Source organism: Neovison vison, chromosome 1 (genome assembly GCF_020171115.1).
Source record: "Neovison vison isolate M4711 chromosome 1, ASM_NN_V1, whole genome shotgun sequence".
NCBI classification, from domain to species: Eukaryota; Metazoa; Chordata; class Mammalia; order Carnivora; family Mustelidae; genus Neogale; species Neogale vison.
The window spans coordinates 80,172,732-80,186,837 of record NC_058091.1 but is presented as its reverse complement, the minus strand read 5'-3'; positions in this window follow the sequence as shown (position 1 = coordinate 80,186,837).

The following is a 14,106-nucleotide window of genomic DNA, read 5'->3' as shown; positions in this document are numbered from 1 at the left end:
TCAAGTGCCTTGGTGGCTCAGTGGGTTAAGCCGCTGCCTTCAGCTCGGGTCATGATCTCAGGGTCCTGGGATCGAGTCCCGCATCGGGCTCTCTGCTCGGCAGGGAGCCTGCTTCCTCCTCTCTCTCTCTGCCTGCCTCTCTGCCTACTTGTAATCTCTCTCTGTCAAATAAATAAATAAAATCTTTAAAAAAAAAAAAACAAAAAACAAACAAACAAAAAAAACTCAAACTTCTAGAAAGTGTACTCATAACTAATAAATTTGAACAAATCCAAAGTTGTATTTTTCCTCCTTGGTCTAATATCCTTGGAATCCATTGCTCCTCATACTTCAAAGTTTTATTCCAATGTATATTGGGAAAATCTTGCAAATTATTTGATATACATGTATCTCCTGAGACAGACTTTAATTTGTCTTCATGAGTTGTTAGGGTATGACACTAAATATAGATTTGTAAGTATTGAGAGTGAATGGCATGTGTCCTGAGAGGAATCAACTTTCTTTACAAGGCAACTCTTTCAAAGGGGGTCATTATAGGGTCTTCAGAAATTGCAAGCAGTCATAGAAGGTATGTTTATATGGCAAGAGAGGGTCAGTGGTATCTTGGACTGCAAGATATTCATATTATTGAGAATCCAAACAGATGTCTCTATTTCAATTCTCAGGAAATTATTATTTCCCAATCAATGTCTTAACTTAAGAATAAGCATTTGATAAGGCTATAAACTCAACCTACATTGTAACTCAGTGACTTACAGGATCAAAATTTGTTTCTGATTTTCAGTGATACCCATTTGCAACTACATGAGGAAAGAGATCATTTCAGGGCAATAATAGAAGCTCTCTGACTGCTGGCTATACCTTCACCTGAGAACTTAACCCTCTACTTACCATTTTCTATAAGTTCTTTACAGTGTAAGTCAGACATTTTATATTTATAGTCCTTATATTATTTCTATCATAATGTTTTATTGCAATAGTAATATGGTTGTTCAAATATTGTTTTAATCATCACATTATTTCAAACAATAACACATGTATGTTTGTAAGTTTAAGATTTTTTTTTCTTTGCTACTACGTAACAATATCTTACATATTGGTAATGAGATCAACACTGCTTTCAAATCTGACTAGATGAGAAACCCAATCCCTGATTCTCAAATTTGGGATTATTTCTTTAGAATCACTGCTGGTAACAAATGCTGATTTGGTTAGGTTCAGTTTGGAAACTGAAGTCACTCCAGGATTTAAACTGAAATGACATTTACTACAGGGTATTAGAAACTTGCATAACACTTTAAAGCCTGAGGGAAGAAACATCAGTAAAGGCATTTGCCAAAAAATCTGGGTGTGTTAAGATGAGAGAAAAGTTGTCACCAATAGTCCTAGCTTTCATCAACGATGAAGTTCTCAGGGAAATACTACAAACCTTTTATAAAAACACAAAACCCACACCTGGCCATAACTGCCAACTTTCTTTTTCTTCCATCCACCACAAATCACCACCGTGCCTCTCATGGTGAAATTTTTCTGGAGTTCTAGTCACAGGAGAGTCTGGGAAAGGTAGCTGAGAATCAGGGATGACCTAAGAAGTTCTGAGTTATTAACAGACAATATCTGGATTATCAGATGTGGCTATAAAAATAATAGCAAAATTTTTATTGATGGTACACATTGAATGTCCTTGATTTAAGTTCAACAACAACACAAGGATACAAGCTATTCTTACTCCCACACAACAGTTTACAAAAGTTCTAGCTAGAAAACAAAGCTAGATAAAAGGCATCCAAATAAAAGAAGAAACAAAAGCATGCTATTAATGGGCTATATAATTTTCTAACCCCCAAAAATTTATAGTTAAATTCTTAGAATTATTTTAAGTCCTTAGGAAGGTAGAAGATAAAATATAACTGATTGCATCTCTTTATACTCAAAGAAAAGTAGTTTATAAATGTTATTTAATTAAAGTTTAATTAAATAAGATTTAATTATAATACCATTAAAATATAAAGTAGATAGAAAAATTCTAGCAAAAATAAATAAGAAAGTTATAAAAGCCTTAGAAATTTTAAAAAATATATTAAAGGGCATTTAAATAAGTTAAAATGACATAAATACAATATGCATGGCTTATTAAAGGTGCCAATTCTTTCCAAATTCTGATGGGATTATTTTTGGAACTCGGTCAGTTAATTCAAAGATTTAAATACAAAGGAAAAATGCCAATAATAGCTAAGAGGCTCTGAAGAGGTGTAAGGTTAGATGGCTTGCTGACCTGGTATCAAGAATTATTCTAAGGTTGTAGTAATTCAGATAGTGTAATAAACAGTAATTGCACCTTCAAATTCAATAAGCAAAACACAGGAAACACCCAAATAGTATGGAAATTTAATTTATGAAAATTCTGGCATTGCAGAGTAGTGAGAAATAAAATGAGCAAAATGAGGCCAGGCCAATTGACTCTCCAAAAATAAAAATTAAATTAGACCTTGTGGTAGGCAGAATTCTACCTACTACAGATGTCTCTGAGTCTCACTCTTTGGTTCACTCATCCCTATAAAATCTCTTGTTAAGTATAAACTGAACTTGTGAATATGCAGGATATCACTCCCAGATTACATTATATTACTTGGCAAATTGTTCGTATGTAACAAATGTCCCCAGTTATCTGACTTGGAGTTCATCAGAGAACAAGTTATCTAGGGTGGGCACTGCCTAATCAGGTAATCCTTTAGATGAGAAGCAGTTGCAGATGCTCTCCTGCAGCTTTGAAGAAGTCAGGTAGTATGCTGAATGAGTCCCTAACCAATAGCTAGTGAGAAATCTGGAACCTCAATTAAACAGTTGCAAGAAAATGAATTTTGCTAACAACCAGTAAAATTGGAAGAAGATACTGAGTTCCAAATGAGAATATAGCTCAGCTAACACCTTGAATCATCTTGTGAGGCATTGAACAGGAAACTCAGCTATGCTATGCCTAAACTTGTGTCCCATGGAAACTGAGATAATTAATGAATACTATTTTAAGCCATTTAGTTTATAGTAATTTGTTATATAGCAGCAGAAAATTAATAGTGATCACTACTTCCATTGCACACAAAATCAATTTCAATTGGATTAAAAACCTACATATGAAAGGAAATTTTATAACACATAGTAAAAATTTTTGATCACACCAAAATAGAGGAATATTTCTTTATTTTAAAAAATGTATTTATTTGTTATTTATTGATTTATAGTTGACACACAATGTTACATTAGTTTCAGGTGTAAGACATAGTGATAAGACAAGTGTACACACTGTGCTATGCTCATAAGTATAGCAGCCATCAATCACCGTATAATGTTATTAAACTATCATTGACTACATTCTCTATGCTGTGCCTTTTAATCTCATGACTTAATCATTCTGTAACTGGAAGCCTACATCTCCTACTCCCCTTCGCCCATTTTGTCCATTCCCCCAACCCTTTTCCCCTCTGGCAACCATAAATTCTCTGTATTTATGGGTCTAATTCTAGGTTTTGTTTGTTTATTCATTTATTTTATTTTGTTTTGTTTTTTGGATTCCACATATAAATGAAATCATATGGCATTTGCCTTTTTCTGTTTGATTTATTTCACTTAGTATGTTACTCTCTATGTCTATCCATGTTATCCCAAATAACAAGATCCCATTCTTTTTAATGGCTGAGTAATATTTCCATTATATGTATGTCTCACATTTTCTTTATCCATTCATCCATTCATGGATGGACCTGTGGGTTGCTCCAATATCTCGGCTATTGTAAATAACACTGCAATACACATAAGAGTGTATATATATATTTTCAAATCAGTGTTTTTATTATTATTTTTTTGAGTAAATATCCACTAGTGGAATTGCTGGATCATATGGTATTTCAATTTTTAGGTTTTTAAGAAATTTCTGTTATTCATAGTGACTATATCAGTTTACATTCCCACCAACAGTGCGTGAGGGTTCTTTTCTCTGCATCCTCACCAACACTTGTTATTTCTTGTCTTTTTTTTATTCTATCTATTCTGACAGGTATAACATGATATCTCATTGTGGTTTTGACTTGCATTTCCCTGATGATTACAGAATTATTAGGAAAGATTAGATTTTGAGCATCTTTTCATGTGTCTTTTGGCCATCTGTGTGTCTTCTTTAGTCTGTTCAGGTCCTCTGCCCATCTTTAATTGGATTATTTGTTTTTTGGGGTGTTGAGTAATTTCTTTATAGATTTTGGATATTAATCCTTATCAAATATGTCACTTGGAAATATCTTCTCTTATGGAGAATGTTTCTTTAAAATACAAAAATTAAATAATTTATATTGAGTACATTAAAAACGAAAACCTTTTCATCTAAAGACAAAGAAAAAAGGAAATAAAAAACAATCCAGAAACTGGAGAAGTTTTATAAGTAATACCTAAAATTAACAAAGTATTAATATCCAGGAGTTATTTAAAAACTCATAATCTATAAGAAAAATACAAATAGCACAATAAAAAAACAGGCAAAAAAGATGAATAGCCATTATTCAAAAGAAGAAGGCTAATAAACATAAGAAAAGATGTTCATTAAGATGTTTATTAACACCAAAGGATTAATTAACAAGGTATAATCAAACAAACCAAAATGACCTACTATTACTCACTCCAGATTTTGAGGGAAGAAACAAAAGCCCTACTAGCAGGAAGTGTTGGCAAAGATACAATGCAACTTGAATACAAATATTCTTATGGGTAGAGTATGAATTGGTATGGATACTTTAAATGTGGTTTACTTCCTAAAGTTGAAAAACACATGTCTTATGATCCAACAATTCTACTTCAATTTAAATACCATAGAGAACTTCTCACAGCTTTGCATGGCAAGACACAGTGAGATTTTAAGAGCTGTGTTACAATGATTTATTCCTTGCATGTATTTTTTAAGTATTATTTTATATCTAGTCAATATTTCATAAAAATATTCTTAGAAATTTTTAGAGATTGTCTTTCATTGTGTTTTCTTCATACCATCACAGTGGTGAGAAAGAAAGATGAGTTTCATTTAAAATAAGATTAGAAAGGGTATTTTCAAAACTAGCAGGTGTTGTTTGTTCTTAAGATCCAAAATCAAGCTAGAAAAAGAAATGAAAACCACCGTTGCTTAACAATGAATGCTAAGGGTATTTACCTAAAGGATACAAAAATACTAATTTGAAGGGTTAACTATTTATAGCGGCATTATCGATAGCCAAACTGTGGAAAGAACCCAAATGTCCATCGACTGATGAATAAAGAAGATGTGGTATATATACACAATGGAATCTTACTCTGTTATCAAACAGAATGAAATCTGCCCATTTGCAATGCTGTGAATGAAGCTAGAGTATATTACGCTCAGTGAAATAAGTCAGTCAGAGAAAGACAAATACCATATGATTTCAGTCATATAGGAATTTAAGAAACAAAACAAATGAACATAGTGGGGTAAAGGGAGGAAAATCAGAAAACAGACTATTAACTACAGAGCACAAACTGAGAGTTCCTGGAGAAGGAGATGACTAGGGGGGAATGGGTAGTGGACGTTAAGCCCTAAATTCCCATGTAAATGATGAGCCCTAAATTCCCATATAAATGATGACTCTACATGTAAATGATGAATTACTAAATTCTACACTTGAAATTAATATTACAATATATGTTAACTAACTGGAGTTTAAATAAAAACTTGAAGAAAAAAAGTTAATGCAAAAGAAGAAAGAAACTAATGGGAGGAATGTAAAATCCTCCAGATATCAGGAAAGTCAATATGCATATAATCCACACTATGTTTGTTAAATTGGTCTACTTAATCAGTATTCCCGACAGAAACTCTTGATTGATGGTAAGGCTATATGGTTTTTCAGCAGGAAAGATACTAGGATCAGTCTTGGTATAAACTGTGGATATAGTAGGCTGAAATAGTGGCAAAAAGAGCTTCGTGTATTTGTCAGTATCTTGTTTATGTACTTGCTTAAAATAATCCAAAAATTTAACTGAAAACATTTTACCAGATAATGTTGAAGTGAAAACCTACATAACTGCACAATTTACAGTGTTCTTGAAAATAGTCCAATTACTTTAAAGAAATATAACACTTCTTGGACAACAGTTCTCCTTAAATCCTCATGGCTGTGTACAGTGTGATATTGTGTACTATTTTTTTAAAATAATAGGAACAACAAGAAGTTGCACAGGGCTCTACCTTATATTGATACTCAATACAGGCTGAAGGCATCAGACTAAAAGCAAATCAATAAAAGTGATTTTTGCCTGCAAACTATACCAGAGGTGCAGGTACCATCTCTCTGCTGACTTATAGTTTGAATCAGGAATAAAATTAGATTACATGAAAGAGAAACAGATATAGTTCAAATGCTTTTCTAAAGAATATTGTTTCTCTCATTGTATTATTTTATGAATTTGAGATGAATTTCATGAGTTTTGGCAATTTATCTCAGAGAGTTGAAAGGGAGTGGGGATCAGGTTAATAATTTCTTTTTCTTTTTAAAAAATATTTTATTTATTTATTTGACAGAGATCACAAGTAGGCAGAGAGGCAGGTAGAGAGAGAGGAAGGGACACAGGCTCCCCACTGGCAGAGAGCCCAATACAGGTCTCAATCCCAGGAGCCTGGGATCATGACCTGAGCCGAAGGCAGAGGCTTTAACCCACTGAGCCACCCAGGCACCCCAGGTTAATAATTTCTTATGAGGTTTGAGGAGTTCCTGGTCTTTACCACACCAAGGAAATAAACTGATGGTCTAGGTGCAAGTTGGGACAAAATTATTCTGTAAACATCAATTTGATTGTTCTTTAGCACACTAACATATGAGTAATGGAGCCTACGGAATTCTAATTCACTTAAGATTAAACATTATAATATTTTCCCTTAACAAAGGCACATGAACAATGTCAGTTTAACATATAACTATAGCTACTGTTCAGCGAAGTCACTGAGAACCAAGAGTCCGTCTTGTGTCCTCCTCTGTCCATCCAGTTCTCTTTGTCACTGTCCCAAGATTGTTTCACTTTAGAAAGTATCTCTGTACTGAAGGAAGTAAGATGGAAAGGATTCAAGGAAAGAAGCAGGTTGTTCCTGCAAGGTCTTTCCCTATTTATCCAAAAAATCCCATGGCTTTTGTAGAAGTCCTACTTAGCAGACTTCTGCTTACTTTTTAAATTATTAAGAATAGACTTTATATTTCAGAACAGTTTTAGATATACAAAAAATGAGCAAATAGTACAGAGTTCATTTATATTTTCCCACACATAGTTTCCCTCTAATATTTACATCTTACATTACTACAGTGTATTTGTTACAATTAATGAGTTAATATTGACATATTATTAGTAAGTCCATAGTTGATTCAAATTTCCTAGCTTTGATGTACAGTCCTTTTTCTGTTCCAGAACCCCATCTGTGTTACCAAAGTGCATTTAGCAGTTCTGTCTCCTTGGGTTTCTCTTATTTGTGATAATTTGTTTTTGGTGACCTTAACAGTTTTAAAGATGATTGGTCAAGTATATTGCAGTATTGGAATCTGTCTGATTTTTTTTTTTCCTCACCCTTATGTTGTGCTTATAGGTTTTGGGGACCACAGTGTTAAGGTGTCATTTTCATCACATACGTTATGACTATTGATGTTAACCTTGATCACCTGGCTAAAGTAGTGTTTCTCAGATTTTTCCTAACAGTGAGTTACTCTCCTTTTCCTTCTTTCTATACTTCGCTCTGGAAGGAAGGCACAGCACATAGACCACACTTAAGGAGTTGTGAGTTATAATCCTTCTCTTTTTGGGTGGAGTATTTATTTATTTATTTATTTATTTTTATTTATTTATTTTTGGAGTTAAATGCTCCATACTTGGGATTCTTCTGCATTAGAGGTGTTTTTTTTCTCCCCAAATATTAATGTATTCAATCATTTATTCATGTCAGCATGGTCTTATAACCATTTATTTTATACTTTTTATTCCCAGTTTTATAATCCAATGTTACTTTATTTTTTTGTTGCTCCAGTTGCACTGGCATTGGCCATTGGAAGCTCTTTCATTTGGCTTCTCTCTCCTTTGACTAATCCCCATCAATTTTTTAACACTTTCTATTTTCTAGAATTACACAAAACTGTAGGCTTATATTGTATTATTTCTTGCTCCAGTCTTGGAATTAGCCATTTCTTCGAGGAGCCTTGGTCCCTATCATTGGAGAATGGTACTAGAAACCAAGAGCTGGGTTCTATGTGTCCCTGCTGACACAGAGGTATCATTCCTTTTAGGCCCACTCACTTGCCAGAACAACAACAAAAAATAGCATATATTAACACTTGTCTATACAAATATCTATCTATATGTCTTATAAGCAGCCATCTGTATCTATAGTAAGTAAACCATTAGCTCTTACTGATGTCTACAACTTTACTCCATTACCACATGAACGATTCTAATTTCCTACCTTTGCTTACCTGCATTCCTTCACGCCCAATAGTGAGACTCCTACTTCCTATCATTTGCCACCTACTGAATCAACTGTTCAGTTATAACAGACATGTATAGCAGTACCAGAATTGTTAAACCATACCCCCATGGAAAACACTTTACCAGCTAGAATGCAGTGTTTGTGTGCAATTCCTTCTACCTCTTGTCTTAGAGATTCCATTAAATGTGAAAGTTATTTAGATGATCACCTTATTCCCTTTCCCCTTCAGTGACTTTTTCCACACAATTATAATAATATAGGTAAAACTCCTTTGTTATAGCCTGCGTTCTTCCCTTGGAGTCCCCAACCTCCTAAACGATCTTTTAAAATTTGCATTATTGAAAGTTTACCTTTTGTGCTGTAAACTTCTACAGGTTTTGAAAAATGCATGTATCTACCATTTCAGTATCATGCAGAATAGTTTCACTACCCTAAAACACATCTCGTGTATTCACTCTTCCTGTCATCCTGAAACTTTGGAAAATAATGTTTTTTTTTTTCCTGATTTCTAGAGATTTGCCTTTTTCAAAATGTCATTTAATTACAATCATATAGTATGTAGCCTTTTCAGACTGGCTTCTTTCATTTAGCAATATGCATTTAAGATTCCTTCATGTCTGTTTGTGGCTTGATAGCTCATTTTTTATCATTGAAAAATATTCCATTGTATGAATTACCACAGCTTGCTTATCTAATTACTATCATAGAACATCATGGTTGCTTTCAAATTTGATGATTATGAATAAAGCTTCTCTAAATAATTTTGTGGAGGTATTTGAATGAACATAATTTTTCAACTCCATTGGGTCCTGGTATTATGATTATTGGATCAGATGGTAAGACTATTTAGCTAATGCCAAACTGTCTTCCAAAGTGTCTGTACCATTTTGTATTCCTACCAGGAAGGAATGAAAGCTCCTACTGCTCTACATCCTCACTATGTATGAATATAGTTCTAGTGCTCATTTTGTAACGTCAGATCATGTTTTGTCTTGCTTTTTAGCTGCTTTACAGTTTTTTATTGGAAGATAAGCATTATGTATCATGACATGGGAAGTGAGGTGAATAGGCATTTAACATGAGGTTCCTAAGAATCTGGATAGGTGCTGGGCTGTATTAGTGTTTATTGTAGCTGTCGATGCCAGAGGCTTCAGTTTCCTCAAATGTTTTCCTGTTTGTTTTATTTTGGTTGAACCTTGTTGTATTTAGTTTTCCCTAAATACTCCTTATTAAATACTATGTGTGCCTTGCATCTTTTTTAGTTATAATGCACTGTTATACTGGAGCCCTGCTGAAGGTGGCAAGATGTGGAGAAAGGAAGCATTCTATTATGTTATGATTAAGTTGCAGTCTTTAAGTGGGCCTAAGTCCCTGGGCTTTGACCTTAGAAGCGTTTCTTAGTGTCCCTCCACCCCCACCACCCCTCAAGAGAGATAGAGTATCTAGAGGGGATTTGGCTATTTATATTTCCTTAAGATGAAAAAAGCTCTGATAGAGTTGTTTCTTCTGGAAAGCAGTGTTTTGTTATGGGAAATATAGAATACTCAAGTTAGCAAAATGTGAATGAATTTCACATCCAATTTTATTTATTAGTATTCATTTTCAAATGAAAGCTGTCAGTGAATCATCAACACCTGGCTAGCATCACATCCATTGCTTTTTAATCTGGTGAGATTTCAACTTCTTCTGTTTTATCCAGATACTTTCTTGACCTTATTATGGGTAAATGGAAGTCATGGGAGGCTATTTTAAGGAATTAATATTTGGACTAAAACCTACCATTGTCATAGGACTTCATGAGATGAATAATGGAATGGGAGACAGTTCTATCCAGAGGGAAGGATATCTGTGAAAACATCATCCAGAAATCAGCATAAGTGAAAAGGATACAGCAGGCAAAACATGCTACAGTGTAGTGAGGAAGAATATGGAAGCTTGTGACTTCCTTTCACTATGCACACTTGTAAGATGTTTACAATTATTCAACATTGTTAACTAATGTAATTAAACAAAAGAAATAAATTAGAGGCATAAGAATTAGAAAGGAAGGAGACACTATTTGAAGACAACATGTAAGTATACTTAACATGCTTAGAGAATCAGTGACAAAATTAACTTACACAATAAAAGATTTCAATGAGAGTGTGCAGTATCAATTTAATATGATGAACCAGTAGCCTTTACATACATGAAGGATAACTAATTGGTACAGAATACAATGTTTGAGAACCTATTTACAACAGTAAAATAAAATAAATTACTTAGGAAGAAAGCTAAAGAACTGTTTAAAATCAATATGGGAAAATTTTTAAAGCACGTCTGAAGGACACAGATACAGGTTTGAACAATTGTAAGACATTCTTGCTCTTAGATAATGTGACTCAACATCATATAGATTTCAGTTTCCCTAAATAGCAAATATTTAATGCCATCCCACAAAATTATCCACAGACCATTTTAATAACTTATTTTATTTAAATTCAGGTAGTTAACATATAGTATATCATTAGTTTCAGATGTAGAGTTCAGTAATTCATTAGTTTCATATAATACCCAGTAGTCATTACATCCTATGCCCCCTTAATGCCCATCACCCAGTTACCCCATCCCTCCATCTACCTTCCCTCCAGCAACCCTCAGTTTGTTTCCAATAGTTAAGAGTCTCTTATGGTTCATTTCCCTCTCTGATTTGATCTTATTTTATTTTTCCCTCCCTTCTTCTATGATCCTCTGTTTTGTTTCTTAAATTCCACATATGAGTGAATCCATGTGATAATTGTCTTTTTCTGATTGACTTATTTCAGTCAGCATAATAATAGTACCCTCCAGTTCTATCCATTTTGATATAAATAGTAAGATTTCATCCCTTTTGATGACTGAGTAATATTCCATATATATATATATATATATATATATATATATATCTCGTATCTTCTTTATCCATTCATCTTCTTTATCCATTCATCTGTCAGTGTACATCTGAGCTCTTTCCATAGTTTGGTTATTGTGGACATTATTGCAATAAACACTGAAGTGAAAGTGCCCCTTCAGATCACAACCTTTGTATCCTTTGGATAAATACCCAGTAGTGCAATTGCTGGGTCATAGGGTAGCTCCATTTTTAACTTGAGGAACCTCCATACTGATTTCCAGAATGGCTGAACCAGATTGCATTCCCACCAACAGTGTAAGAGGGTTCTCCTTTCTCTGCAACCTCCCCAACATTTGTTGTTTCTTGATTTAGTATGAGCCATTCTGAGTGGTGTGAGGTGGTATCTCATTGTGATTCTGAGTTGCATTTCCCTGATGCTGAGAGATGTTGAACATTTTTTCATGTGTCTGTTGGCCATTTATATGTCCTCTTTGGAAAAACATTCTCAGTGGTGAAAAACAGAGCTTTTCCCCTAATAGAGCAGGAACATGAAAGCCATGTCCACTTTCACCACTGGTGTTCAACATAGTACTAAAAGTTTTAGCCTCAGCAATCAAACAACAAAAAGAAATAAAAAGCATCGAAATTGGCAAAGAAGAAGTGAAACTCTCAGTATTGACAGATGACATGATACTCTACATGGAAAACCCAAAAGACTTCACCCCAAAATTATTAGATCTCATACAGGAATTCAGCAGCATGGCAGGATACAAAATCAATGTGCAGAAATCAGTTGCGTTACTATACAATAAAAATGAGACCAAAGAAATAAAAAAGGAATCAATCCTATTTACAATTGCACCCCAAACCATAGGATACTTTGAAATGAACTTAATCAAAGCGATAAAGGAGCTATACTCCAAAAACTACAGAACAGTCATGAAACAAATTGAGGAAGACACAAAGAAATGGAAAACATTCCATGCTTATGGATTGGAAGAACAAATATTCTTAAAATGTCTGTGCTATCCAGAGCAATCTACACATTCAATGTAATCTCTATCAAAATACCATCAACATTTTTCACAGAACTGGGACAAATAATCCAAAAATTTCTATGGAACCAGGAAAGATCCTGAATACCCAAAGGAATGTTGAAAAAGAAAACCAAAGCTGGTGGGCATCACAATTCCAGACTTCAAGCTCTATCACAACGCTATAATCATCAAGACAGTATGGTATTGGCACAAAAACAGATGCAGAGATCAATGGAACAGAATAGAGAGCCCAGAAATGGACCCTCAACTCAATGAAATCTTCAACAAAGTGGGAAAGAATAACTAATGGAAAAGACAATCTCTTCAACAAATGGTGCTAGGGAAATTGGAGAGCCACATGCAGAAGAATGAAACTGGACCGTTTTCATACACCATACACACAGATAAACTCAAAATGGATGAAAGATCTTAAATGTGAGGCAGGAATCCATCAAAATCTTAGAGAACACAGGCAGCAATCTCTTTGACCTTGGCCACACCAATTTCTTACTAGACACGTCTCCAAAGGCTAGGTAAGCAAAAGCAAAAATGAACTATTGGGACTTCATCAAGATAAAAAGCTTTTGCACAGCAAAGAAAACAGTCAACAAAGCCAAAAGACAACTGACGAAATGGGAGAAGATATTTGCAAATATTTTATCAGATAAAGGGCTAGTGTCCAAAACCTATAAAGAACTTATCAAACTCAACATTCAAAGAACAAATAATCCAGTCCACAAACTCTTGTATGAAATAGGTTGATATTTCACTTCGCATGGTAAAATAAATGTTCAAGATTTTGAAGCTGAAACAGAAAAGCTATAAGCAGGGAGTACAAATTCTAAGGTAAAACTGCTTGACACAGTGCTTAAATAGACATGCAGGCAGTAGAAATGTGCTCTACCACATATTTAGTATATAGGGTTTTTAATAAATATTGTTGTTGGCTAACTGAATAAATAACCATTGGAAAAAGCTAAAATTTGATTCGTATTTTATAAGTATTATCCAGATGAATCAGAGATATGAATGCAATAAATGAACCATATAAATATTGAAAGAAAGTATGAATAAATTATTCTATTTGAAATAAAAGAAAATATGGACAAATTAAGCTACACACACACATGCATGTGCAAGTACACACACACCTGTACAACAAAAGCAATAAACAAAACACTATAAGCAAAATCAGTCAAATGACAAACTTAGAGATGATATTTGCAACATGTCACAGAAAAATGACTAACATCCCCTAAGATATAAAAATATTTAAAAATTAAGGAAAGATGGATTAAAAGCCCACTCAAAAAATGAGTAAAAGATAAAAACTGGGGGGCCCGGGTGGCTCAGTGGGTTAAGCCTTTGCCTTCAGCTCAGGTCATGTACTCAGGGTCTTGTGATCGAGCCCCACATCCCTGCTGAGCAGAGATCACAAGTCCGCCTACTTGTGATCTCTCTATCTCTGTCAAATAAATAAATGAAATCTTTAAAAAAATATAAAAACTGGCAATTCATTTAATAAAATATAACAATTGCATTTAAAAACATAAAAGTATCTCCCATTCATAAGACAGAGGCAATTGTCAGATTAGTAACTATTAAACCCCTTGACAATATCTGTTGGCTGAACAAAGCAGACATTCTATACAATTGCACCTAGGAGTACAAACTGATAATAA